Genomic DNA, 24,899 nt, shown 5'->3' on the forward strand with positions numbered 1-24,899 from the left:
AGTAATGTTTTGAATATACTGACTTAAATAAAAGATTTTATTAAAATTAATTTCACTTTTCTATTTTTATTTTTTATGTGGCTACTAGACAAATTTTAATTACATTTCTGTCTTACATTCTGTTTCTGTGGCACAGTGCTACGTAGAGCACACAGCATGATTCAGCTATGATGGAGAAGCTTCTGGAGGTTACCAGAACATTGGGAGTTGTACCAAATGTCTCTTCCCACTCACACACAGGAGGTTAGCTAACCTGGTGGGTTCCCGTCACTGGATTTCAAATTTCACATTTCTTCACAAGTGTTAAATGTTACTAAAGTTCTCTCTCAAGAGCCTCAAGATGAAAACAGGCATAGTTTTGTCTTTATCTTAAAAAGCTTATCACAGGAGAGAACTGAGAAATGTGTCAATGCTATTTGGGACACAGTGAAGGAATTATGTCAAAAATTACCTCTACAAAAGCAGCTACATGGTGTTTTATTTGAGCCCACATTTTTAAAAATCAAGGGATTTCACAAAAATTTCTACGCTTGGGTTCCTTTGTTGGGAAAAGACAGATCTCACACGCCGGCCTACGTTCCCTATGATCTCGGTGAGCTGGAGGGGGAGCAGCCACCCCGTAGGAGCACACACTCCCCAGTTTGCTGCAGTCTTCATCCCACACCCGGCCCTTTTCCTTTACATACATGACCTGCTAGCTTTTATAGGCTTTCAGGTGTGCAATTACTGCTTTAAGACTTCAAAGTTGAAAAACCTGATTTTCAAAAGCAAAGAAAATTTTCTTAAAAAAATAAAAAGAATGTAGCAATTTGGTTATTGCATTTCCCCCTCCTTCATGGGAACAGCAGCATAATGTTAAAATGTATTACAGAAGACAACATGCTATATCACTAAACTTAGATTTATGAGTTCTGGGAAACAATCAGAACACAATGAAATGAATTTTGAAACTGCTATTTAAATGGAACAAAATTTAATGAATCATTAAATGATGCCATGGCCAAACATGTGCAGGAAATTTATGCAAATAAATTTCACAAACTACCAAATAACTTGACCTCATCTCTGATCATATAAACATAATTGAAGTTGGCTATTGCTTTTCCACCCTGGTCCTCACTTAGCGCTACTTACCTCACCCAGCTATGATTTATTGGCAGGACTTGGCCCCTGTGCGACAGAGAGAAAAATGAAAATGTGGGGCCTTTATTCAAAAATGAGTAAGAATTTTAAGGCAGTGATAGCAAAGCATTAAACTAAGTGTGAAGCCCTTCTAGACGTCAGGCCTCGATGACTCACGCGTTGTACATCCATGAAGCAGCTACAGCCAGGGGCATCTAATCAATTCTGGGCAGCTAAGAAAGTCTTCCTGCAGGAGGAAGTATCCCAGAATGAGATCTGAAACATTGTTTTCTAATCTGTATCATCTAAAACTGGACTTTGCAGCATCAGGGTGGAAGGAGTACTCTTTGAGTTGTCTTCCGTGCCTATCCAGTGGCAATCGGCAATTAATTGCTAGAACCTCAGGGACCCAGAAATCTTGGGATGGCAGTGCCTGGGGCTTCTCCAATTTAATCTCACTTTTGAGGATTTTGCACTTTTCTTCCTATATAATGATATTACGCAGTTTCAAATTTTCTAATAGTATGTAAATTTTGCTAATGTGCTTAGAGTCGGAATGACTATTGCTTTGATGTTATCATGAAAATTAATATTTAATGAAAAGTTTACAAGATTATTTTAAAATATACATTTGTAAAACATTAACCTGAATTTTTTAAGTTTATTGCTTAGTTACAACCCTCTCTTGGTAACCAGACCAACCAGTGGTCTATTCTCTATCTTGACCCAGTGCCCCCACTCCCTCCCCGGGTCAAACATGTTAGTTATCGCATGTCTGTGCTGCGTCAAGTTTTGTTTTGTGTGAGACAGAGAGAAAGAGAGAGTGTGTGTATGTGTGTGTTTGTGAATGTTTCGTTTTGTTTTGAGTCGTATTTAGTTCTCAATTCCTTCATAAAGTGGACAAAAGAATAATAATAATGTGATTTGATAGAATTGTTCATTCATTTATTCACAAATATTTAATGAGTGCGTCCTATAGGTGAGGCACTATTCTAAGGGTCAGAGGATATAGCAATGGAAATAAAAAAAAACTGTGCCCTCATGGATCACACAGATCGAGACAGACAATGGAAAATACAAATAGGTAAAATATATAGTATGCTAGACGGTGTTAAATGCCATGGAGAAAATAATCAAGCAGCAAAGGGAAACAGGGAAAGGTAGCGGGCAGGGGTTGCATGTTGAAGTAGGGTGGTCAGGGAAGATGTCTGTGGGCAGAAGACATTTGAGAAACAGATGCAAAGCAGATTAGTGAGAAAGACACTGAGGCTCTCTGAAGGGAAGGCATCCCAGGGACTAGCAAATGCAAGGCCCAAGGCAGGCGTGCCACCTGGAATTGAATGACACCCCAAGGAGGCCAGTGTGGCTGGTGTGGAATGAGGAGAAAGAGAGCAGTCTGAGGTCCAGGAAGTGCCACATTGCATAGGGCCTTTAGGGTCCCTAGAAGCATTTTGGTTTTTCCTCTGGGCAAGTGGGAGCTGTTTGAGTAGAGAAGCAACATGACCTGGTTTGTATTTTAACCGGATCACCCTGACAGCTCTGTTGAGACCGGACTGTACCGAGCAAGAGCAGAAATGGGAAACCAGAGTGGAGACTTCTGAGATAAGCCAGGCAGGAGATGATGGGGGCACAGATCAGGGTGACAGCCATGGAAACAGTGAGACACTCGGGATGAAACTTGATGCTAGAGAAGGAGAGAAGACCACAGGAGGAGCATGTTCAGAAGGGAAGCCCAGGGGCTCAGGGTGGGAATATGAAGTTGGAGATAGGTTTAAGACAACCAAGGGGCAATGGTGTGTAGGTAGTTAAATATGTGAGTCTGGAATTAAGAGGGGAGATCTCAGCTCATGCTAAATATATAAAGTGTTATCTTATCAATAATATAATCACCAATGAAGTGAGTATAGATAAAAAAGAAAAGACATCTGAGGTCTGAGATCTGGGAAACTCCAGGATTAAAAGTCAAGAAGATGCAGAGCTAACAGCCAAGAGACGGCGAGAGCTGCCTGTGAGGCCAGAGGAAAGCCAGGCAAGCGTGATGTCCTCGAAGTCGAATGAAGAAAGAATTTCAAGGAGGAGAGAGCGATCGAGTGTGTCAATGATTTAGATGGGTCAAGTGGGATGGGAAGACCACTGGATCTAGCAATGTGTCGGTCATGGTGACTTTTTATGTGAGTGGTGTCAACAGACTGGGGGGCCTGGAAGCACAAGTGAGGGGGGTTACCAAAGAATGAGGAGAAAGAGACTGAAGACAGCAAGTGTAGAAAACTCTGAGAAGAGTTTTGTTTAAAAGAGCACTGAAAGTAAGGACCAAATGAGATTCTGTGTGTAAAAGCACTTTGAAAATTGTAAAAGCACTATGTAAATGCTGGGTATAATTGTAAGAACTGAGACCTGTTATGTACTAAAAATATGGCTTTCAAAATGTCAAGCAGACACAAGAATTTCTGTGCCCAGTTGGAGCTATAGCATCTCCAGAAAACTGTGTTCTCACTGCACCCATGGCTATTCCAAGCAACCACTAAATCCTCAGAAAGTTAGAGTTCAAAGACTCCGACAGTGATAAGCAGTCTATTAAACTCCTCCTTTTCCCAGCCTGGTTACACAATCAGCCCACAAAGCACAGGATAAGGAAAAACTCAAAGTTCTATACACAAAAGAAAGCTCCAATTACTCTTTAAGAAAGGGATTCTTTGTTCTTCAAGATTGCAGAGGCTTCCTTGGGAAATTCTCAAGCTAGTCAGTACATCTTGTTTGATTACAGTATCAAGATATTGCAAAATGAAGGATTTCCAGTAAGAAAAATGTCTTCATCCACTGCTACTAAGAATGAACTCCCCTTATGGTATCATGGGCTGTTGCAATTATTCAAAATCAGCATCTATCCTGTTCAGTTCAGGATGTTGCATTGATATTTTATTCCTGGAAATACGGGCACAGGTGCACAACGTTCCTGCAAGACAAGAGTCCACAGGCTTAAAGCAGGGTGTTCCGTCCCAGGCTGCCCCATCCCTTGCGGACTCAGGCCCACAGACCACTGCCAGCCAGGCTGCCCAGCTCAGAGCACGGAGCAGGAGAGGGCTGTACGGTCACACCTGGAGCAAAGCAACATGCGCTGAGCCCAAGGTGGGAAGACAGTCACCTACCCCTTCATATAGATCCATCTACCAATTCATTCATTTAACACATGAGCCAGACAATACCCTCTAAGCCAGCACAGCCCAATAGAAATATAATGTGAGCCACAAATGCAAGTCTTATAGGTGATTTTAAATCTTGAATTTTCCAGTAGCCATATGAAAAAGAGTAAAATGAAACAGGGAAAATTAATATTAATATTATATTATATTTAACACAATACATATGTCCTAAGACATCGTTCCAATAAGTGGCCAACATAAAATATTATGAATGGGAATGTAAAATTATTTCACTTGTTTTTTAATAAGAAGTCTTTCAAGTTGGGTGTGTGTTTTACACTCCTAGCATATCTGAATTCAGAGTAGCCACATTTCAAGTGCTGTGGCCACCTGTGGCTCATGATGACCATACTGGGGACAGAGCAGTTCAAGGCACAAGGAATCTACAGGAACAAATCATGTGCCTCACCTTTGAAAAGCTTATAGACCATTAGGGGTAAAGAGGACACAGACAAGCAAACGGGCCATTAGAATCGTGTCAAATGGAGTTAAAGGCAGCGCGTTCGTGGCCTGCGAGGACGTAGCATCTAACCAAATTTGGGGGTCGGAAAGGCTGCCTCAGGGAGAAAGTCTTAGCTGAGAACTGAAGGGACTGAAAGAGGCAGGAAAGGGGGCAGGAAAGTGATGAGGACAGAGGAGCAGCATCCGCAAAGTCCTGGGAAGGAGAGACAATGGGGCATGTTCGGGAGCTTCTACTCATCCTTTATTGCCAAACTGTAGAGTTTGAAGAGGAGAGTGAAGACGGAGCCCTCAAGGCAAAGAGCGTCTACACCACCAAGGGCTCTGTGAGCTGTAGTGGGGAGGTCGGGCTTCCTCTTCAGGGTGACAAGAGTCAAGGAACTCTGACCAGGGTTCTCGGTTGGGCCAAGCCCTAGGCCCATCTACTCCAAGCCCTGCTGTGTAAGTGAGGAACGCAGAGCCTGCAGAGGTGAGGTGGGCTGCTTCCGGTGCCCAGCTGGCCGGCGGCAGCACTGAGGCCAGAACCCTGACTGTGACCCTGATCCACAAGGCCCTTCCATCGCCTGCTCAGCAGGACCCAGCTGTGCCGGAGCAGAAGGGGAAACGCTGTTGCTCCACACTGACGGAGGTAACAGAGCTGATCACACCAGGAGGTGAGGCAAGGGGATCAGGAACCAATCCTGGGGAAGGAAAGGGAGAAGTGTCATTGTCCTGGAGGGGAAGCAGGCAGCCAGCTCCAGTTCCGCTAACCTGCCCCAGCCCAGGCTGGGGGTGAAGGCAGAAGTCCCACCTCTCGTGAGAAGGGAAAGTGCGAAAGAGCAGGGCCATTGGCTCGGCACCTGCTGGCTGCAACCACAGGCTCCTCGGGAAATGGGGAGGGGACGACCTGCCTGGAAGTCCAGCAAGGAGACAATGCATCTGGAATGTACCCATGTTTGTTTTAATATAAAAATGCCATTTAAAATAGACACAAGTGGAAGACACACCACCTTTGTCCTGTGGCTTTCCGCACGCCCTGGCACACTGGGGGTAAAAGCAGAACACCCCAGTCCAAGGTGCTCAGCTCAGCTACCTTGTGAGGTGGGGAGAGCGGATTGGGTTATTTCCCAAGGTCAGGGAGGTTACGTGGTTTCCCTAATGATACCAGGACATTGGTGGAAAAGCCAAGTTTAGGGCCCACATCTGGCTTCTGCTCCACCAGGGTGCAATGACCCAGTAGGAAGCCGCAGGAATCTCTGTTCGACTCACCCAGTTGTGCCACCATGATGGCTTACTGTCTTTGGGTGTGGCTGTGGTCATGCCTACAGGGCTACCCTATCAAACGCAGACATTACCGGGGAGGGCCCAAGCTTGAAATAGCCTCCATTAACAGAGATTAAATAAAATCAGGAAAGGGACGCAGAAAAGGTTGATGCCCAGGGCCCAGAATGAGAGCCTGGAGTGCACAGAGGGCTTCTGAGGGGCAGAAGGGGCATAATGGGGAAGGGGCCAGCTTTGCCCTCTTCACAGAGCTTCCTGAGGCTACAGAGCAAACGTTTACTGAGCGCCTGATGTATCCCAGGCACTATGCCACACCCTGTGGGATACACAAAGAAGCACAAGGAATGTCTCTGCCCTCTCAGTGCTTAAAATCTATTATAGTTGGGGAGTGTATCCGCTTTCCATTGCTGCTGTAATAAATTGCCACAAAACCAGTGATTTAAAAACAACACAAATTTATTCTGCAGTTCTGTAGGTCAGAAGCCTGACGCAGCCTCAGTGGGTCAAAGTCAAGGTGTTGTTCGGGCTGCGATCCCTTCTGGAGTCTCTAAGGGAGGATCTGCTCGATGCCTTTCCCAGCTTCTGAGACTGCGCGTCCCTGGGCTCGAGCTCCCTCCGTCTGCACGGCCACTGTGGCTGCTGGGGTGTGTCCCACATCACATCACTCTGGCCTGACTCTTCGGCCCTCTTCCTCTGCTTTTAAGGATCCTTGTGATTATGTTGGGTGCACATGGATAATCCAGGGCCATCTCCTTATCCCAAGGTCAGCTGATTGGCAGCCTTGATTCCATCTGCAACCCAATTCCTCTTTGCCGTGTAACGTAACATAGTCACAGGTTGCAGGGATTAGGGAGTGGACATTCCTGGGAGACGGGAGAGAGGTGGCGCTACTCTGTCCACCACAGGAAGGTTAAACATTCAGATACAAAACTAACCCTGGCACCAGGTAAGGGCCGTGTGGACCCTCAGTGCAGTGGGGCTCAGGAGGGGGAGAGCACGTCCTGGAAGTGTCACCAGGAAGGGGTCCTCAGCACAGTGGGCTGGTGGCGTCAGGAGATACCAGCATCCCTGTGAGAGGAGGGGCTTAGTCTCTGTGATGCCTCCTGCCGTCCAGTTCTGGGCACCGTGTCCCACAGAAGCGGCACCAGCAAAGTTGGCAGGAGAGGAAAAGGCAGAGCTGTGACTGAGGGCGCCTGGGAAACCAGGGGTTCCCCGCTGAGAAGCGTTGCTGGGGAAGGGTCGTGGAGGGCTCTGGATGGAAGTGAGGCTTTGTCCCCTGGGCACTGGGCAGAATTGAAGGTTGACCCCGAAAAGGCATCAGACGATAATACAGGAGATGTGGGGGTGGAGAGTGATGAGGCAGGAAGGGCAGACAGACAGAGCTCCCCAGGGAGAGGAGGGCGGTGGCAGGGGCCTGGGAAAGGGGCGGACACACAGGGGTCCCGCGGCAGCATGAAGAGCACTGGGGGCAGGTGGGCTGTGAGGAGCCAGACAGCGGCTCGGCAATGGCATGAGGGGAAGGGCACAGTCTAGGAGCAGGAGCCTGAGGCATCGACCAGAACCCCCTGAGGAAGGGCCCGGCTGGCAGTGGAGATGCAGGCTGGGCCTGGGGTAGTGTCGGGCGGTTGGAGGTACGGGAGGAACTAGCAATGTGATCAAAGGTAATGGAACAAAGGACTCAACCTCAGCAACACCCTATTTAGGATCTGGAGGAGGAAAGAAGGCACAATAAACGCTATGGGTGGCCCCACCGAAGCTGAGCTGCTCGTATGGGGAGGGTGCAATGCGGGAAATCCTTATCAACCGCTAGGCTTATCAGCAACTCATCTATCAAGACCCAACAGCTCACAGAGAACAAGGAGGCCCTGAGAGGTGTGAGCAGGTGGTTCAGGGTGACAGACGTCACAGCTGGAACTCTGCCAAGGAGGGAAGAGAGGAGGAGAGCACCTCCAGCACTGTTTCTCCACGGGGCAAATCGGGAGCATAGCTCTCACTCTGAGGGGCTTCCTGAGCAGGCGAACGAGGGGACTGAAGCCAGCTGGTTTTGAGACCCGTTGCGACTCCTCCGCAGGCCTGAGCCTGCTAGGCTGAGGCAGGGCCCCTTCCCAGTTTCCCCACAGAGCCTCGGGTGGCTGTTCTGTAACATCTCTTGGGCAACTGTGTGTGTCCAAGGTCTCTGGCACAATGTCCCGTGTGCAACAAAATAGCCACCCTTGCTGTTTGCAAGACAGATACAAGGAGGGCACAGGGCCACTCAGAGTGTTTCCCAGCATGATCTTTCTCCACGTAGCACTACGTTGTCATGAAAGAAAACAGAATGCATTGCCCTATTATATAAAATCCAACAAAAATGGGCAAAACTAATGTCTGGTGCTTGGAGTCAGGAGAGAGGTGACCCTTGGGGCAGGGGAGAGGGGACAGAAGTAGCACCCCAAGGAAGGCTTCTGGGGAGTGGTGATCTTCTGCTTCTTCATCTGGGGTTGGTTACACGAGGAGGCTCAGAATGAATTGAGTGAACATTCATCACGCTGCACTCAGGGTTTGTGCATTTTTCTGCATGTGTATTATACTCCTATTAAAAAGGTAATGTTTTAAAATGCTGTTGTGGGAGAGGCCCTGTGTGTCTGACTGGGAGGTCAGGCAGGACAGCTGGGAAAGGAAGACAGGAAGTGATGCCAAAAGACAAGAGGAGAAGCACAGACCTTGGCCATCCTACAGGGACCACATCTAGCTCCTCTCCAAAGGAGGGAATCCGGCTGACAGAAGAAACGGCCACGAGGCCCAGCTCACTAGGCACGGTCAGCCTGGGAGGCACCCCTCAGAGCCCACTGCTTGTCGTGTGAAGAAGGCACTACAGTCTCCACATCAGCGGGACGCTTGGTCTCTGTGACCGTCAACTTCATGTGTCAACTTGGCCAGACAATGGTGCCCATTCATTTGGTCAAACACAAAGCTAGGTGTTGCTGTGAAGGTATTTGTTATATATCATTAACATTTACAATCAGTTGACTTTAAGTAAAGCAGATTACCCTGTATAAGATGGGTGGACCACACCAAATCAGCTGAAGGCCTTAAGAGCAAAGACTGAGGTTTCCCAAAAAAAAGGAATTCCGCCTCCAGACGGCAACATAGAAATTCTGCCTGAGATTTCAACCTTCTGACTCACGACTGAAATATCAGCTCTTAGCAGACTTTCCAGCCTGCCCTACAGATTTTGAACTTGCAGCCTCCACTGTTATGTGAACCAATTCCATATATATGCACACACTATGGGTTTTGTTTCTCTGGAGAACCTTAGTACAGTCTCTGATAGTTTCTTCTTCCAGGAGCCCAGGAGCCCAGAGCATCTTTCTCAGGCCGCTCCTGAAAGCAAACAAGGTAGGGCAGCCCTTCAGTTTGGGGGCTGTGGCCTCAAGTCAGGAGCTCTTGTTTAAGGGAAAAGAAATCCCCAGCCAGTCCAGGGACTCAAGTGCTGGCTTTGTCCACTTTACTGTCATCTCTGCTAATGTCACCAGCACATTCTAGCCAGCACCAGTCTGAAAAAGATGAAGTACTGGGAGAAGGAAATATTGAGAGAAACACGCACATTTCCAGTTTCTCCTGCTACAGTTGCCTACATGACTTTTTCAGAGTCCCCAGAAACTCCAAATAAACAGCCACATTCCTGACAGGGTCTCCAAACCCACCTAAACTCTGACCCAGTTAGATGCAGCCAAGGGAGTGGATGAAACAAACACGCATGTTTGCGGGTGCTTTAATCTTCTCCAAACACTGAAATATTGTTGAGATGTTTTATCTTCCATTGCACACGGAGGAGATTAAAAAGCCGTGATAAATGGTGTGCTCTCTGGGAGGGAATGCCATATATAGGGCAATACATAATTTCCTGCTTCTGGTACCATTCAGGATAATTGTCCTGGTAACGTGAAAACAGGAGGGATATTAATTTAAGATTAAAGCACAATTATAAGCTCTGTCATACTGTTAATTTCTTTTAAATGTTCCTCTGAATAATGCCACCTTTGCAAGATGGAATATGCATACAATTAAAAACTGCATTAAATAAATGAATAACTAATTAATGAATAAAAAGAACTCTGAAAATAAAATGGGCCATGCACATGCCAAACTATAATTTTAACAACAGGCCAGATGTTAATCCCTCAGATCTTTGAAAGAATAGCATTTGGGTGGAAAGAGGTGGCACCACTCCCTAGATTTAGATCTGGGATAGCTGTGTTTTTTATTCACGCACCGCCCAGGGATAGCTTTAGGTGCAGGCACTGCAGGTAGCTGGACTGCTACAGAGCTGGGCATAACGGACCAACCTGAACACCATTCTAGCTCTCCACCTCTAACACCAATGCCTCCCCCATCATGCCTGACATGCTACACTTCCCTTTGTCCTCCAGCCAGAAACTCTACCAGGGTGATTCTATAATTGATTAGGAATTCTGTTAGAAAATGCAAATATTCATGTAAGGGAAACATTCCTGTAAGAGCTAAAGGTTGATGGTTCATTAGCACCTTGATAATGAATTCCTCTCATCAGATTGCTGATGACACCTCACGGAGGCCAGCCTCTCTGGGGGAGGGGGTGAGGAGGGAGAGAGGGGTGGTCATTTTGCAGCCAAGGGGAATGGTAGGCTGAGAATGGTAGGACTGCCTGGGTATGGCCCAGAGCGGGAGCATTCTGAGAGCCCAGAGAACATGAGAGCATAAGACGCCACAATGAGCCTCCAGTATCTATCCACAAGGGAACTAAGACTTCCAGGACTGGCCACATGCATGAGGAAGGGGGAGAACCATCCAAGATTGCCTTCTATGTGCCAAATGAAAGTCAGTCTGACTATGTGCATTTTACCAGTTGAGGAAACCGAGACTCTTAAAAAGTTATTATAATGATAACCCAAGACCACACAGGAATGTGGTAAATGGGAGAGAAAAAATTAAAACTTTGTCCATCTGACGCCCCCAAATCCATTCTCTTTCAACCACACCACCCTTCTTCACAGCAACCTTGTGAGATAGATATAATTGTTCCCATTTTTAAGATGAGCAAATCAAGGCTTTTGGAGATTAAAAAGAGGCTGTATCTGGGCATAAAAACATCAGACATGTTCCATAACTGTGAATACTCTTGTACTAAGTGTGGGCGTAGCAGGAGATGGGGCTGCAATGTTGTAGGTGAGACTGTGGGAACCAGGAAAAACCTCTCATGTTGACCACAAACATGTGAGTCAAATTCAAATCCTCACTTCCAGACTGCCACAGGATGTTCTGACCTTGAACTAAGTCAAGTTGCCTAACTTGGGAAAGAGTCCAAGCTACAACTGGAAGTATTGTTTTCTCTTCAAACCAGCTAACGGGCATTGATAAGAGCTGTAATTAACAGGTCTGTTATCAGGGGCGAATTACCAACATAAAACCCTGCAGTTATTACAATTATCACCTAAGGCTGGGAAAGGCTTGTGAGATAACCCACTTTACCAGGTGCCAGGGAAAGAACAAGAACACTGGGCTAGGGGGAAAAGGCCTGGAACTCACACCCAAGGAGCAGTCTCATGAGGCCGACAGCAGACATCACAGAGTCCAGTGCTGCCTGGGACAGTCAGCTTCCCATTTGCCTAGCAGGACCCCATGGGAACCACCCACCCCCAGGCTAGGAGCCCGCTGGCAGCCCAGGCTAAGAGCCCACCTGGCTGAGCCTTCTCAGCCAGCCACCACCAGCCCCACTCGGGCCTCAGAGCTGTCCTGCCACCTGCTCTGACTCAGCTGCTTCTCCCAGTTCTGGCTCTTTCCTGCCTCGCACTGCTTCTTTGCCATCCTCCTCTCTTGGGGACCCCATGCCCCCAAGCTTCCCAGACCTGCTGGGACTAGGAGAGGAGTCTGAGCAAGACCCCTCTTTCCTCATCAACCCCTACTCCCCAAACCCATGTCCACCTCCCCAGTCTCTTCTGCCTTCCAGAGCTAACCTGATAAACTCATTCAGTCCCTGCTACACCTCTCTCTCAGCATTTGTTGTGCTCTTCAGAGGGTTGTGGCAATGCCTATGCCTGTCCATTTGTTATGTTCATTCTGTTCTGGGCACTGGGGGTGCCAGGAATACAGTGGTGAACAAAAAGCCACCACCTTGGCCTTCCAGTCTCCCACTAGATTGTAAATGCCTTTGAAGGCATGGCCCAAATTGTGTTCACCTATGTAATCCCAGTCTCTAGTAAGGGGCCTTATATTAATACATTGTAGTAGTCAACTAGCAATATTAAAGCTAAAGGGTATAATCACAATTTATAAAGGTTTTGATTACTTAAAGTGCTTAGGTGCAAATGGCCAAAAGAGAATCAATAAGTTTTCCAATGTAGATAAATAATTTGCATCCAAATGAAAACCATTAATCCCTTAAACCTCACTCTCTGACTCTACTCCCCCAAAACCCTAATGGTTAGGATTTCAGTTCCCAGAAGGTCCAAAATGGAGATATTTAAGGGAGAAGCCTCTCCAACCTATACTACCTTAGTAGCTTTCTGCTCTAGGCACATAAAAAATAGGCCTTGGTTGTCCCATCTGGACTCCCCACACAATAGCTAGTAGAGTGCTCTACTTTACATTTTTTAGGAATTTAACACTTGTAGCCCAAAGCCAAATTTAACCCACAGACGTTTTTGTAAAGCTACATACTGTTTCATAAATTTGAAATTTAAAAAATGCATGTTTCAGTTAGCCACAGGCCTCACCATTCTCTGTTGCCTTACATCTGGGCTGAACCAGCAGATTTATGTTACTTGCCTACCCCTACCCCCAGAAGCATTTTAGGTTTTTGATTCTCAAACAATACACAATAGTTTAAAGCTAATTTGATGCCCAAGCTAACCCTGAGAGCTAAGTAGGGAAATGTTATTATCTCCATCTTGTGGTTGAAGAATCTGAAGCCCAGAGAAGAGGTGAATGGCTTTCCTGTTTTTATTTGTTGTTTTTTGTGGTCTGCATCAGCCTGGTTGGTGGGGCTTTGATAGTCTAGGTTGGTGGCAATCACCAATGAGTGCCTCCAAGGCAGGGATGACCTCTAGGGTCCAAGTTCCTTCAGGGATTTTAACTTGGTCTCCATGTACCACTAGAGGTTCTAGAAATAGGGCTTCAAAGGTTCCACGGCCCCCTTGAAATAGCACACAATTTTGTGTGCATGTGCACGTGCTGGGAGAAGTGCCTGTCGCTTTCATCACCTTCTCGCAAAATATGTAATAGCAGAGTGAGGTGACCACCTGGTTGGCAGTTGTTTCCTGGAGAAGATTCTCCCCAGTCCACGATGTGCAAAGCCACCTGGCAGGGCCTGGGAAGGCCCCTGGGGGTTACAGTTAACCAAGTAAAAGAGACATTATCTGTTCTTGCTGATAATCTCCTGGATTATCTCTGCAACTGGGGATGGGATGGAAGGGTTGAGCTGGCCCTTAAGGGTGTCTCACCTGGAAAGGAGGCCAGGCCCTTTCTGAATTATCTGCCAGTATCAGCAACATAAAATATTGTCCAGGAACAGAGAAAGGAGGATATAGTGTCTCAGCAAAATTTATCAAAACCAACAGGTAGTTAAGGCATTGAAAGTTTCCTGAAGATGGGGTGAGAGGGGCCAATCTAAAAGGCAAAATTGGCCATAATACAAGTTCAACGGGCCTCAGCAAGACGAGCCTATGGGCTCCTCCTCCTTGGGGAACTTCTCCCTAGACTTTGCCCCATTCTGCACACTCAGAATCTTCATGATGGAGCCACCTTCCCTCCATCCACCAAAATCAACTCCAAAGAAAGAATGTAAAGCTGGTTTCACTAACGTCTTAAAGGATGGATGAGGCTCAGTAATGTCCTACCATGCTTTTCCCTGTGGAAAATGAAATGTTTTGTGAGGATGAAATGTTAAGACAAAGGAATTGATCTCTACCTGTGGAATGTGTAACATCAACCCACCAGTGGGTGGGAGCAAGACATTTTTGTTGCATTTGAGAGAACACCTGGACAGGCATGAAAAAGGGTGGCCAAATACAGATGACCTGGATTTGTAGTCAAGAAAACAATTAAATTATCTTACATGTTTGGTTTCTTATAAGCTTCCACTTACGGAGAAAAAAAAAATTCCTTGCCTTTGAAAAGCAGGGAAGAGCAGTTAAAACCATCAGTTTAGATATTTCTAAAATAAGATCCTTTAGCAACTAAATATGAATGAATCTATGATTCTAAAGCTTGGATCTCACCCACCCCTGTCATGAGCAAACCCCTCCACAAGCCTGGCCAAAATGTCCAGGTGCTTAAGACACATCCCAGAAGAACCAAGTTAGGGGTTTCACACTCCTTCCCTGAGCAATCCCACCCACCTCTGGGGCCAGCCTTCCAGAAGCCAAAATATTCACCATCTTATAGCTACTGGCTCAGGCCCAACCCCTAGAGTCACCTTTGACTCTTCTCTTTCCCTGGTCCCCACATTCAGTCCATTAATGAATTCTGCTGGTTCTACCTCCAAAACACATCTGAACCTGACCGCTTCCCACCACCACCTCCCTGGCTACCCGCTCGGGGCAAGACATCAGCACCTCTGACCTGGACCACAAACAGCTTCCTCGTTGGCCCCCCTGCTTCTGCTCTCTCCACGTTTCCATCTGTTCTCTCTCAACAGTCAGAACGATCTTTTTAAAATGTGAGCTGAATTGCACCTTTCCTGTGCTTAAAACCATTGCTCTTACCCCAACTCTTACCAAAGCCTGCAAGACTGTACATTGCCCAGCTCTTGCTTGTTTCTCCTCCTTCACCCCCCACTCACACTCCAGTTCACTCCCTTCATTGTACTCACCGCTACCTGAACTGAACTGATCTTTTCCAATCATTTATTAAGAAAATACTTATTAAGCACCTATTATCTAGCAATCAGGGCCTATTCTAGGTGCTGGGAATACAGCAATGAATAAAACATTTAAAAGAAAAAAAAAAACCTTCCCTTGTAGAGCTTACATTCTGATGTAGACAAACAGGGGAAATTGTTCACTTGTTTATGGACTGTCTTTCCTGCTAGAATGTCAGCTGCTTGGGAACAAGGACCTTGACTGTCTTGATCACAGCTGTATACCCTGTACTTAGAACTGTCATGAATTATAGATGCCAAAACAATATTTATTAAGTGAATAAATGAAAGAACATTTCTCAATTCAAGACTCGCTTTGTCTTCTGTTCAGAATAGATATCTGATTGCACTTTGCTCTGACCATCCAAGAAGGAACCATGAGAAGACTCACCTGGCCCCCACCCCAAACTGGGACACCCTGGGGCACAGGTACCCCACCCATGAGCCCACTTCTGAGCTTGGACAATTGGCCTGGCCAAGAAGGAAATTGGACTCTCTCAAGCCACCTTGGTCTGTCCATCTCCCTCCAGGAAGCCAAGTGGCAACTCCCATCTTGGGGTCTCTGGCCGCCCAGGCCTCAGTCACAATGTCCTGTTCTATCCTCACCAACTCCTGAAACAAGAAACCTCGGAGGGGGGCCTGCCTGCTCTGGCCTGCGCGGCATCCGCTCTCTCCCTCGGGTGTGTTCAACTCGCACCCACAGTTCATAAAAAGCCCTCTTCCTGTTTGAAGGGAGCCAAGTAAATTGATCGCTGCTTCCGACATCACAGCCCCACTGCCACCAGCACCCTGGAGCCATTTCACACTGGAGAACGGGAGGCATCCCTCCCAGATGCCAATTAATGACTGAAGATCTCTATTTCACAGAATGGGTTAAAGAAACTAACTTTAGAAATAATGCTTAGCACCTTCCTCTGCCAGGGCTTAAAACACTTCATAGGCAGCGTAAATTAATCTTCACCAAGTCCCCAAGAGGAAAAAAGAAGATTTTATTATCCCTTTTAGCTGCCGAGAAAATGTGGAGAATCAGCATTTTCATCCACGGAGCAGATCTGGGCCCAAACTATGGGGCTGCTACCTCCACACGCCAGATGCTGCTCATTGGACCACACTACCCCGCCCTGGGGAGCTACAGAAGACGAAGGGACACAAAGCAGAAATCGAAAGACTCCTCCAGCTGTGATGGGAGATGGTGTCAAAGAAATCTCATGTCCTGCAGCTGTTGTCACTCTACCTTCTCACTCTGTCCTCGGGAAGCACCAGTGTGCTTTCTTTGAGACATAACAAGCTTTCCTACTGAAAGATTCCTTTTTATCTCCCTGGGAAGTTGGGATACCTGGAGACTGTGTTTTGAAATACATATATTGACAACCAATTACACAGCTCTGCTTCTGTGGTGTAGCTCCTTTTTCGGATCAGTCTCCAGTCCCAGCTGTGATCTGCTCATGTCTTCTTCATTTTCACTGGGAAGTCTCTCTCCCTCTCCGGGCTTCTCTGCAGCTTGCTCCCCCCGCCCCCCAGGGAGAAATGACTCTGAGCATGACAGGAAGCAGAAGGAGAGAGAGAGCATCAGACCTACCCTGGCTGCCACGGAGAGCTACGCAGCTGGAAGGTGGGGTGGACAGGCGCCCCCGGAGAGTGATGATGCTAGGAAACTTGATCTCTGGAGACACCTGTTCCACCATCTGTATCTCCTCTATCTACGTCAAGATGCTTCTCGAATATGCCTCAGGGGGTATGCCAGCATCCCTTCCAGTCTGCCCTTCCAGTGCTCCACGTTCTAGTTGTGACAGGTCAAATAACTCCTCTGAGTGTGGTCACAGCCATCAGTGGCTTAATTTGATGGTCCAACAAGGGACAATTTAATCTGGGCCCTCTGGAAACACAATATCCTAACCTAGAGATTCTTGAACTGGAATTTATAAACTCCCCGAAAGTATAGGCAAAACTGTGCATGTGAATGTGTACCTTGCTCTGGAGAGAGGGTTCACCAGTTTCATCTGAGTCTCGTAAGGTGCTATCCCTTAAAAATGGTAAGAATTATATATCCAAAAGAGCGACTCCAAAGAGAAATTTTCAAACATTTTGACCAGAAAATTGAGGGAGAGGTGAGGGACACGCAGATCCTTTCGCTGTTCTTTAGTAATAACAGCCCCATATACAGAGGAGGCTTCCCAGGTGCCAGAAATTGTTCTAAGCACTCTCTATTTATATTATAAACTTATTTAATCCCCATCATAGCCCTCTAAAGAGCTGCTATTACTAACCCCATTTTACAGATGATGAAACTGAGCCACTGAGAGTCACAGCAAGTAGGAAGCAAGACGGTGAAACCAGGCAGGCTGGCTACGGGGTCTGTGCGCTCAATCACGGCTGCCACTGACAGACAGAACTGTGGGCTCCTCCTGGTGGCTTCTCTTCACATTGAACCATTTGCCTCGGGTTGCAAAACTGAACTTGACATAGTTAGTCACTGTGCCAGGAGAGACAATGATTTTGGCAAGTCTTTCCCCAGAAACTATACACTTGAGATGATCTATTATAAGCAAGTGCTTTGTAAGCTGCACAGTGCTGTTCAAATGTGAATTAGGGTAACAACTACGGTCTACGTTTTGCCTGATAAAGTATAATTTTAAAAATCATCCCAAGTGCTACAGGATATCTCCACTTCAACTCATCTGCTTTCTGCTTTCTTTGCAGCTGACCACGTTTTATACTTTCCAGCCACTCCTCACAAAGTTAATTTAAATGCATTAAATCTGATACTCTTGTTTAGAAGTACTGGATACATAAAACTCCCACAACTAGAACATCTGGCCTCCCAGCAGCACAGATGTGTGTGCCACATATTTAATGGGTTTTGGGTTTTTTCCAGTGCTCTACACCCAGTGGGTGCTCAAATATTTTATCAGTGCCAATGGTGACATTATACGAGGTTGTATTTTTCCTAATGCTGTTTTGCTTAGTTTCAAATTTCAAAATTTCTAACATGATCCAATAAGATAGGATTCGACAGCAATTATTCTAATTAAAAATCCTATTCATCTGATTGAAATTTTTTTGTGCAAGACCTCAAAACTTTACAGACATAGAAAATACAGCCTCAAACCAACTCAATATCTTATTTTCCAGGGTTAAAAACAAAACATATGACAAAAATCGGGCAGCCAAAAGATCAGACCAAAGATCAGAATACAATTGAATTAGTCTTGCTTCTCACTTCAGTGTTAAATCTACTTTTGGATGGCTTTCGGCAGACTTCTTATTCATTTGTTCATTCATTCGTTCAACACACATTTACTGAGCACTTCCCCTGTGCCAGGCACTGTTCTGGATTCCTGGGCTGCATTCGTAAACAAAGCGGGCAGATTCCAGCCCTTGCAGAGCTTATATACTAATGAGGCGGTCAGATAATGAACAAAAAAGCATAAATAAGTGACATAGATAGCAGGTTAAAAAGTCATGAGTGCTCTGGAAAAAGCAGAGCAAGATAAAGGGTCATGATAACTGGCAAGTCGGGGGAGGTTACAGTTTTAAATAGCGTTGTCAGAGTGGACTTCATCAGGGAGGTGAGAGTGAGCAGCAGGCATGGAGCTGGTAGGGAAGTGAGCCAAGGTTTGTGGCAGAGCGCTAAGGTTAGTGTGCTGCTACCTTCCAGAAACAGCAGGGCACATGGGCCAGGGATGTGGTGCTCAGGGATGAGGTCAGAGGGCAGGAGTGTCGGGGAGAGAAACTGAGCGTATAAGGCTTTGTCATCATGGTGAAGGCTTTTGCTTTCCTCTGTGTGATAGGGGAAGCCACTGTCAGGTTGGAACAGAGAAGAGGCAGGATCTGACTTTGAAGAGCATCCCTCTCTAGCTGCTGTGTTAAGGCCAGACTGTATGTGCTTGGGGGGGGGGGGGGGGGGGCGGCGTTAGACTCAGGAACTGAAGCAGAAAGACCAATTAGGATGCTACTGAACTCACCCAGGCAAAGAGAGACGAGTGTCTGAAGTAGGGAAGATGGCCCTGGAGATGGTGAGAAGTGGCCAGATTCTGGAGATATTTTGAAAGTTGAGCCTGTGGGGATGCTCTGATGGATTAGATGTGGGACACAAAGGAAACAAGAGAATCCAGGATGACACTGAGGGTTTTGGCCTGAGCGTTTTACTATCAAAGGCAACCAATTCCTCAGTTCTCTCAATGAAGAAGCAAAGAAAGCAGCGCTAGGCAGGGATTGCCATGGCTTGTAACGGCAGATATGGGCTGTCAATGCCCAAGGGTCAGTAGCTAAGGATGCCCCTTTTCTGCCACAGCCCCACCCCAGGGAAGGCACCATGGACCTGTATTCTCTCTGCCCCTCCTGCCCTTCCCACAGACCCAGGGCACCCCAGACTTAAAGGGCGTCACGCATATCTGGATTCAGTATTTCTTTTCTTTCATGGTGGCATGTCCTAATTTTCATTCTTCGAGCTTCCAGGAGAGCTTGGAGTCCTGATCTCATGGGAGTAATGAACAAACATACCACTCACAGTAACTGTATTCCCCGCTCCCACTTGCAACTCTACAGATGGAATGGGTTAAGCACAAATTGTACGGATTTAGGGGACATCATGGATTTTTCTGAACATATCTGTAAAACCAGTTTAGAAGGTGACATATTAGTCACAATATAACCTAGGCCCAGAAGTTCATATTTGTTCTTTTTACAAAAGGCACCTCATTAAATCACTGTCTAGTCTGTAACTGGCTTTATTGGGACATAAATTCATTTCACTAAACCAATAAATGTTAATTCTTCACCCTGGAGATTCTAGTCGGTCTGGTTTTATCCTGCTCAAGCTCCTGAGGCTGCCATCAATTACTCATGTTTGGGTTTATATGTCATTATGGAATCACTTTAGCTAGAACTAACGGGAAGTGAAAGGACAATAAAGCTAAGCCTCATTCCAGAGAGAATATACAGAAGAGGGCATTCACCTGAACCCCATTATTCTTTTCTATAAATTAAAATATCCTGGCATTCCGCAGCAGCAATCCATTATATTTAGATTCTCTGCAAAAGCCAGGGCAGGCAAGTGGCGGATACTAATGAAGGCAGCTGGAAGGTCTGGGGAGGCAGACAAGCTCGGACGCAGAAGGTTTAGGTTTGAGACTTGCTTTGCAATAACTAAGTGTGACTTTGAGCCAATTGCTTAATGTCACAGAAACTCAGTCTCATCTGCAAATGGAACAGCACAATACCACTTCCACAAGCTAGGGAAGAAGTACATGAGGTAGCTGGGGAGTTGGGGTGCAAAAGGGAGCCCCTGGGCTCAGAGGAGGGATCTCTTCTCTCTCTCCATTAACCTGTCTGTTGGGGCAAATTGCTTGTCCCACCAGCCTTCCATTGTGGTCTTAAACAAGTGATTTAACCTCATTGAGCTTCAATTTCCCCATTTGAAAAATGGAGCTGATCATATCCAGCCTCCATTTTACCCTAGAAAAGTACCCCGATTCCGATCATCTCTGTAAAGTTCTCAGCATCTGGCCGGAAACGGGGTCAGGTTTAGAGGAATGTAATACCACTGATGTGGGATTCCATTGTTAAAAACAAAGGTGTTATCTCTTCAACCAAATGTTCTTTCCTATGATGGAAGGTTTCTCTTTAAAGCCGTCAGCTCTTTTTTTTCCCTCAGATAGAAAATGGCTTCCTCTCTCAGAACCATATATAACTTCAGAGGCAAAGGGGAAAAAAGCAGAGTTGGCAAAAAGTAGAGGTGAATTGAATGCCTGTACATCCCATTCAGGATAAACTGCCCTTGGTGTAAAACAGTCAGTAACATTTTACAAGGAAAAAGTGCGGATAAATGACTGCAGTCCCAGGACGGTGCTCCCGATGGCTTTTTATAAACCATGCACGCTGCCCGAACGCCACTGTGCCTGCTTCTCCCGCTCCGGAGAGAATACGTGAGCAGGGCTTCAAGCCAGCCATGCCCACGGCGCCAGCGGGCTCCAGCCAGACTTCGCTCCATCTGCAGGCCGGAGAGCCTCGTCTTAGTGCCAGTCCTAGAGCCAGACTCAGACCCGGAGTGGTGCAGAGAACCTTCATGCCAGGCCCCAAGCGGGGCACTGAACAAAGCAGGGGCTGGCATGGGCTTGGTGTCACACGGAGAAGCCAGTTCTGCCATTTACAAACAGTGTGACCTTGAGCCATTTTCTCCTTTTATAAATTGGAGATTAATAAAACCTACCATATCCCAGTGGTTGGGAGGATAAAAAGCTATGACATTATGAATGCACTTAACACATAGCTGATATCCAATATATTTTTATCTTTTCCCCTAGTTACTGGGGTTAGCTCATCTAGTCCTCACCAGAATGCTGCCAAGTAATGAGGAATTCATAAATGAGGAAACTGAGGCACAAAGTGACTTGCTCGACAGCAGTCCATCTGTCTCCAACTCCATGTTCACGTGCTACACAGAGTTCAGCCTCTTTATCTAATAAAGAAACTTGAGATGGAGAGAAGTGAATGGCGTAAACGCCTTTCCCAAGTCTCTCAGCAGATTCAGGTTAGGGCTACTTGTTTCCACTCAGTGCTCTTTGCCTTAGCCTAGTGCCTGAAAGATCGTCCTCATTTCACAGATAGGGAAACCGAAGCCCAAAAAGGCAATGTCTTGCTCAAGGCCGTAGTTCGAATGTTGACAAAGGACCTTGAGATCTTTCAGAATCCTCTAACATGTCTTGATGTCCTATGAGCTCACAGCCTGTAATTCTTGAATTGATTTATTGAGAACCTGCTATGTGCCAAACACAGTCTCTGCTGTCACGGAGTTTATGACCAAGTGGGGAGAAAAGAGCCCAAAGGTGAGGACACCTGAGTTGCAGGTGCTGCTGCCGGAGTAATCCCGGAGTGCCTAGGAAAGACACCTAGTCCAGCCGTGAGGGATGGAGACTGGCTTCCTCAAGGAAGTCAGATCGCAACTGAAGGATGAGTAGGAGCTCGTCAAACAAAGCAAAGGGAGCAGAGTGTCCAGGTAGCAGAAAGCGTGTGTTAATAACCAGAGGTTTAAAAAGTGTGACCTATTAAGAAACTCGGAGCATGAGGAGAATACAGAGAAAAACATTGCTGCCAAGGTAAGCCATCTAACTGAGGCTTTGGGAAATGCTTAAAGAGTTTGAACTCAATGCTGTCAAAGGCAGATGTTGCCTGTCACACAGTGAACTGGTGGGCATGCCTGTGATGGGAAGGGCTAGACCTGCAGGACCCAGAAACAGCCATGCGTTTGTCTGGAAGAGCACACTTTCAGTTTCACATCAAGCTCAAATTCCTATGAATAGAAATTCATAGAAAGAAATAATCAAGCCATTGCATAATGAATCTTGATTTTAGTAAACCATTTCAATAGCCTTCTTGATTACCCTGTGAACAAGATGAGAAACACAGGCTGGAAAATAGCCCTACTCTGTGAATGAATAGCTGGCTGCACGTTTTAATTCCAAGAGTTGATTACTTACTCAAGGCAAGTCCCTAGCACCACGCCACAGAACTCCTTCTCCTGGTCCTTTTCTGATGAGCCTGTTCAAAGGCTTTGAGGAACCAATGGAAGACTTGTTTATCCAAAGTGAAGATGACTCCGAGATAGGAGGAACACCTAGCACTTCAAAGAACACAATTTTAAAAACATCAATGAGGTCATATAAATAAAATTAAAGGTAGTAGGGACAAATGTAAAATCCTCCATTGAGGCTCAAAGAACTTACTGGAATATGTGAAGGAATTTAATTGACAGTGGTGTGTGTGGAAAACGAAGTATTTTTATCAATTATGTGACATGATTGCCAAACAAAAACTGACTAATGCTATTCTTTATTGGGAATAGGAAAGAATTGAACAAATGAAGACAATCTGGTTCATATTTCCAAGCTAGTGAGGTCTGAGGGGGTCATGAAGCACTGATTCCCCCTCGCCCACCCCACAGGGATGCCCTCCTTACATTCCCAAATACAGTGTCCCTTAAGATCTCCTCTCCCCTTCCTAATCTGGGGAGATGTGTGACAGGGGCTGCTGTGACATATCCTGAATCTCCGTATTTCATCCCATTGATATGGTTGACAAACCAGCTTTGGCTACAGCAGTCAGTCACTTAGAGAAATTATAGGCCCAGCCCTTTCCTGTTCCTAACACCCTCCCACAATGCCCTTTCTTGAGAGTCTGTTATCCTGCCCAACTGGCGCTCATCCACTATTTTTTACATTAGAGTGGGCTTCTTCCTGCGCCCCCTTGATCCCATATGTAAAAAGAGCAAATGAATCTGCCAGCCCAGCATTCTGGGTATACTGGATTTGTCTGACTGCTCAGAGAGTGAACTCTTAGGGACTTGCCCTGCACACATGGCCTCTCTGCCCAGACCAAAAGAGGTCATAGCCCAGGTGTGGTTCATAAGGATCAACCCATTTCTCTAGACATGGTGTTGTAAGCACGTTCTCAAACTGGAATATTCATAAATAATGGTGAAGGTGCGAGAGATCATACCTTTGGAGAAATGGCTAAAGGGCTTAGACTATTTGTCTCAGAAAGAAAGATTAATGCAGATACGTATTTGTCTCCAAACATCTAAATAGTTATCCCATAGGGAAAAAAAAATAACAAGCATATTTTGTGAAGCTCTAACACACACACAAAAAAAATTGGTTGGCTTTCTAACAATTAAAGCCATCCATAAATGAAATGAGCTGCTTAGAAAAGTGATGATTTCCCAAGCACTGGAGTTGTTCCCAGCATATTCCTGAATGCCACGGGGCAGAAATATTGCAGAAAATACTCCTGCTTTGGTGCGAGCTTGGACTAGATGTTGGGTTTTTTCCACATCTAAGGTTCTGTAAGCTGCGGATCTGTGCTGAGACTGCTGGGGTGCTATGTGCCTCCCGTGTAAGTACTTGTGTCCCTGAATATCAAAAGGCAGACGAGAAAATACAGGGAACATGAGTTATTATCTAGTCTATCCTCCTGATTTTATTACGTGAAATGGATGAGACTCTGAAAATTACATTATTTTCCTAGATAAACTGCTCTAGTTTATATCCCTTATCAGAATGAATTCCTTTTTCTTCCTCCTAAATCTCCAGGCCTAACTCTTAAGCCCATTTCTTCTGGCTCTATGCTCAGCAAATATGAAGAACAATCAATCACATCCCTCATTATACCAATTCATATAACTAAAAATGTAATGCATATAGCTTCTCTTTTCTAAGCTGAGAAATTCCAGTTCATTTCCTGTTCTCTTTCAGTGTTCTTTCTAATGATCACTTCCCCAAGTTCCTCTAAAAGTTCTCTAAAACTGAGCACAGAACTTATAATGACACCCTGTTCTGTAACAGCATTCCCCAAATGTGTTCCATGGAACATTAATTAAGAGTTGTTTTTTTAAGTGCTTCGTGGCCAAGTAAATTTGAAACATTCCAAACTGGGTAAGGTTAATCAGACACCCTAGAGCCTTCGATATGCATTGTGAATCTCCTAGACCATGATATAGTATGTAGCATCTTCCAGACTTATTAACACAGAGATCTCTTTCAGAGCATCTCAAAGGCTTAATGTTCTACAAAACACCAATTAGGAAGTGCCCTTCTATAAAACAATGTCTAAAACCCATACCTACCCCACAGAGACCTGCATACGGAAACTGTCCTCCATCCATGGGACCAAGTCTCCCTCTCCTTCCCTAAAGGAATCCCCACCCGTGCTGGGCCACACTCGGTCTCACCTTCCCTCCACCACTCATGCCAGCCTCCTCTCACCTTCAAGCCAGATCCTTCAGCTTGAGCTGAAATGGTGTAATGAGTGATTATGAGAGATGACGGTGAACAGAACCTCAACCAATGCAACTCTCTCAAAAGATGGATGGGACAACTAATAATAGAAAGGTTGGCTGGCCCCAGCCACACAGCCAGGCAGGGCAATTGCCGGGACTGAGACCCCAGGTCAGGGCTCTTTATGCCAGACCAGTGAGCTAATCT

This window comes from Eulemur rufifrons, chromosome 4 (assembly GCF_041146395.1).
Source record: "Eulemur rufifrons isolate Redbay chromosome 4, OSU_ERuf_1, whole genome shotgun sequence".
NCBI lineage: Eukaryota > Metazoa > Chordata > Mammalia > Primates > Lemuridae > Eulemur > Eulemur rufifrons.